We start from the raw sequence: 5,193 nt of genomic DNA on the forward strand, positions 1-5,193 counted from the left end.
ACGTTAGTGTCTGGGTCTAAGCCATAGCTACTGGCTTCTGGAAGATAGTGAAAAAGAGGCTGAGTCTCCAACGATGAGCACGGGTCAGGAGAGGATAGAAGAATGAGCTCAAGGTTCAGAGGGCCACAGAGAAGGGAAGAAATGTGAAAGGGATGGCAGGTCAGTGCACTAGACCAATTGCTTGATGTCCACCTAATGGAGGACAGGTCCGGCCCATGCGGTGACCCAAGGCAGAGCATGATGGTGGAAGGGTGTGAGATAACAAGACTGCCTAGTTCATGCCAGCAGGGAAGGGTAGTAGGAGAACAGCACTAGCACGAGAAGAGGTCAAGGACCAGGTCAGGTCCCAGGGTCATGCCGCCATGACCCCCCCAGAAGTATGGTGCTCTAACCCTGTGCATGCTCCTCAATTCAGTCAACTTGACCTCTCAGGATGGACAATGACACTTTCAAAATTACACAGAAATCAAGCCAGGACTGATACTTCTATTAGGGGCGCTGGACTCTGTTAGCTTTGTTGTACCTCTGCTAGTTTTACTAATCTTGGTTATATGATATAAAGAGGTGGGCTATTGACTGCCTATGTAAAATGCAGTCATTGTGTCCTTCTCGTCCTTCTCCTCCTTCTCCATTTTTCCTCTTTCTCTGCCTTTGCCACTCTCCTCCTCCTCCTCCTTTTTGTAACTAATGGAGTCTGTGTTTAGTTTTTCGTTATGATATGCTCAGTTAAAACAAATTGAACACATATGTTTACATATCACATTGTTTCTCTGGTGTGAGCAACTGAAAGGGTAAATAAGAACCCAAACATCTAACAGACATTAGCAAATAGGAAGGACTACTCAAATAGGAAGTAGAAAACAGGAAGGAAGAGGGGGAAAGAAAGAAAAATAAAAGAAAGTAAAGTAAAAGAGAAAGGAAGGAAAGAATGAAACCAAAGTGTTTGTAATAAAGAGGGAAAGAGTATTGAGGGGAAAAGAAGGGATTGGTGAACGAAGAGAAATCAGATACGTCATGTATAACTGACACTGACAAAAGATGCACAAGGTGCTTTGCTTGGTTCCAGGGTAAATCCTGAGGGGATCTGACTGACCTTACCAGATAGCAAAAGTTACATTTTTAATTGCATAGGTCTTGCTTTAACTTGGTCTTAACCATCCAGCAGGAAAGTGTAACCACAAGGTATAAAAAGTAAAGCTACATTAATATTCTGAGCTGTGGGGGCTGGCTAGGGAGCTCAGTAGACTGAAGCTCCTGTTTAGGCAGAGCGCAGCAGCCAGAGTTCGATCCTCAGTCTGCCATGCTGGCCCAGTGCCCAGGGTGAGCTGAGAGAGTGATTAAGACTGGGTGTGGTGGTGCAGTCCTGTAATCCCAGCACTTGTGAGGCTGAAAATAGGAGAATCACTAGGAGTGCAATCTATGTAATGAGATCCTGTAGACCTATGCTGAGCTGTAAAAGGCTCAATTCAACAACTTTGGACAATTGCCTATTGTACTGATAACTCACTACTCTTGTGGACTATTGGACTATAGTGGGTTATTTTGCTGAATTCAGGTACCTGCAATCTCTGGACTGGCATCAAATATGAAAAGGTCCTTTAAAGAGTTCTCCAAATACAACTTCTCTAACAGCAATGGAACACCCATCTCTGACAAAAAAAAATAAAAAGAGGGATATAAATAAAGGACCATTTTGTTGTGAAAAAAATGAATATATAAGATAGTTAGGATAGATATACACCTACTTTCTCTTCAATGAGAAGAAAGGTTTGTACTAATATGATTTAGACAAGACATCATGTCTGCTTCTTGTCCTCTGACTAACTACTACGAAGACAACAACATACAATGTATTAATTATTGTAACTGTCCTATTAACCTGTTTTGAAACTGTTTCATTGCTATTTTATCTTTTTTTCTTACTAAAATGAATAAAAAAATGAAAAAAACTCTGAAAAAAATACATCATGTACCAGTATAATTTTTTATAAAGAATGTGATCATTATGTATGTCATTATCATTTTATTATTACAGTAACTACTTGCATTATTATTACATTAAAAGAATTGTATAATTATTAAATTAGTTTTTTTCTATTTATGTATGTGGTACAGGTTCTTACTAGCCAGCTCGGACTCAAAGTGATCCTCCTGTTTTGCACCCCACGAGGGCTGGGCTTCCAGGTGTGCGCCACCATGCCCTGACTCAGTGGCAGGTCAGCATGCCTTTGGGGCGAGGCTGTCGCATATTAAATTAATTTTTAAAAGCTAATACTAACCACATGATATGGTTGTGACCCATGAGATATAAGCAAATATCACTGGGCTTGGAAATCATTTTAAAAGGAATGTAATAAAATAAGACAAAATTAAATTAAATTAAATTTAAGAGGGAGGTAGACTTAGCCACGGTGGAGTCTTTCTTTATTAAGGCCTGAAACGCTGTCCAGTCGGATACTGGAGGCTCAGGTGGGAAGGGGTAGAAGCATCCCCCAGGCATGTGCACCTGAGCCACGTCTGAAGCATAGCTGGGCAGCAAGCATGAAGGAGTTTCCCACGGTGAGAACGCTGTAACCAACGGCGGCTCTGGACTTCTTACCAGTGAACTTTCTGGGAAATGACATTTTTAAATTGTTTGGAGGCCAATCTAGTAGAGGTATTATTTCAAAATAGTATTACAAATAATACTAGTTATGATTTTTCAATGAAAAGTGTTAAAGACTATATGTGGATTGTTTAACTTACCTCTTGAGTTCTATGAATTTTATATTTTAATTTCCATTTTATAGATGAACAAAGCAAGATTCATAAAGTTTAAGTCTCTTTGCCCAAGTCACACAATGAGCACACTAATCTCTCTTCTGAACCCATAATTGATTTTTTTTTTTTTTTCCGGAACCAGGGATTGAACTCTAACCCTTGCGCTTGCCAGGGAAGCGCTTATTCCACTGAGCCATCTCCCCTGCCCCATAATTGATTTTTTTTATCAGCAAATAACTGTTGAATTCATATTCATTTCTGAACTATTTTGCTCATGGCCATCTGTCCATATCTTCTGATAATCAAGAACGAATTTAATTTAAAACAAAAACAAGAAAAACTTTGTTAGTAAAATTATGGAATGAATATGTAACAGGGGAGATTAATGCCAATCCACATGTTTTTTTTCCACATGCAAACTACCAAAACATTTTCACCTATGCCTCTTGAAGACCACTAAGCCCTGGCCATCGTGCTGCGTCCGCGCTCTGGTAGTGTTGCTCCCAGCCTTTGTGTACTGACGTATTTATTATCACCTTTTAGAAATGTGAGTGTGTACGGAGCAGACACAGCTGCTTGTTCAGAGCAAGGCAATCTCCCCGGTGCTGGGGATTTCTTGGATGAAGTATCACAGGGCAGCGTCTGGGGCTCCCGGTGACTCTTCAGTGCTATCTCTCCACTGGACTAAATTAGAACTTTTGGCTGTAGCTAAAATCTGAAACCATACAGGTCATAGAAATTAAAAAGCTGGTCTTAATAGAGAAACAGTGACAAGAAACTCTTGGCAAAATGATAAGAGAATCCCAGAGAATGCATATTGTAGACTATTATTAGGTAAATTTAGTTGTCCCAATCTGTATTTAATCTGAAAAGGAAATTACAAGAATAACTGTGTCCATAAAAGCATATATGCAGCTTTACTTTAGAAAGGACCATCATGGGGCCGGGGAGATGGCTCAGTGGAATAAGCACTTCCCTGGCAAGTGCAAGGGCCTGAGTTCAATCCCTGGTTCCAGAGAGAGAGAGAGAGAGAGAGAGAGAGAGAGAGAGAGAGAGAGAGAGAAGAAGGGACCATCATAAAAGAAGCTGAGTTGTGATGGTATGAGGCATGCTTAATTATTACATGATTGTCATGTCTCATCTAATCCCAGAAATACTAACACTGTAGTATTAAGATGAGTTATGAGTGCAAAATTGCAATTTAAATTTCTTTGTTTATGTATTTAAGGCAGGGTCTATAGGGTCTATAAGGTCTCACTATGTAGATCGGACTGTAGTGATTCTCTTATTTTCAACCTCCCAAGTGCTGGGATTACAGACATGTGCCACCACGCCCAGTCTCAATCCCATCTCAGTGTATCTGGAGGACACAGCTGGCATGACAGGCCAGGGATCGAACCCCGGCCTCTGCACTCTGCCTAATCAGGTGCTTTAGTCTGCTGAGCTATCTGGCTGGCCCACAATTAAAATTTCAATGGAACCCAAAATGACAGATAAAACTACATTTTTTTTTTCCCTTAAAAGAGACTTGTAATAGCTGTTGTCTCTCTGTTCAAGTCAGCAAGGCCTAAGAAGCACATACCTTCTTCCTAGAGGACTGTCAATACCTTTCCTTAAATTCAAAGAATTTAGCTCACATTCGGTGGAGTAGTCATATGGCTGGAGAAATTCAGTGCATGCAAGGAGACAAGATTTATGACCACTGACTTGGTATATCTGAGCATTATTCATGTGCATAGTTCTCTTTGGAAAAAAAATGTGAGTATAAGCTCTGATAAGATGAAATCTGATCTTTAAATTAGGCTCATACATGACTCTCTGAAACCCACCTTAACAGTGGGGGAGGCTGGAAGTAGACCTCCCAGGTCTTCTCTCCAGAGCCGCTTCCCTGGGACATAGGAGGTGCCTGAAAGACAGTATGCTGTGCTCCAGGTGGGAAAGGGAGACCAGGAAATTGCACTTTTATCTTCTTTTGTATATTTATTCTTTCCACAAGCCACATTCCTTTCTTCTTCTTTTTTTTTTAACTAAACACAATATTTGATCTTCAGACTTTATAACACCTAAATTTATATAAAGTTTTCCTGGCCCGAAAGGCATCATTTTCTGAGATAATTTCTTCCCAGCAAAGGCTTGCTATTAAATTTGATTTTCCTGTTGTATTAATTTCCTACTGCTGTTAAAATAAAGTACCAGAGTGTAGACTTAAAACAGTGCCTACTTCTTCTGACAGCCCCCGGGGGAAGTCTGCAATCAAGGTGCAAAACAGCTGGGACTCAAGGGGAGACTTCAGTCTTTGTCTCTTCAAGCTTCTAGCAGCGGCGGCAAACCCATGACACGGGTGCCAGAGTGCGCTGTTTGTTGTCACTGAAAGCTCTAAAAGATTTGCCAACCCTGGGAGGCCACAGGCATTCCTTCTTTTGTGGCCTCAGC

This window comes from Octodon degus, unplaced genomic scaffold (genome assembly GCF_000260255.1).
Source record: "Octodon degus isolate 3935 unplaced genomic scaffold, OctDeg1.0 scaffold00190, whole genome shotgun sequence".
In the NCBI taxonomy this organism is placed as follows: domain Eukaryota; kingdom Metazoa; phylum Chordata; class Mammalia; order Rodentia; family Octodontidae; genus Octodon; species Octodon degus.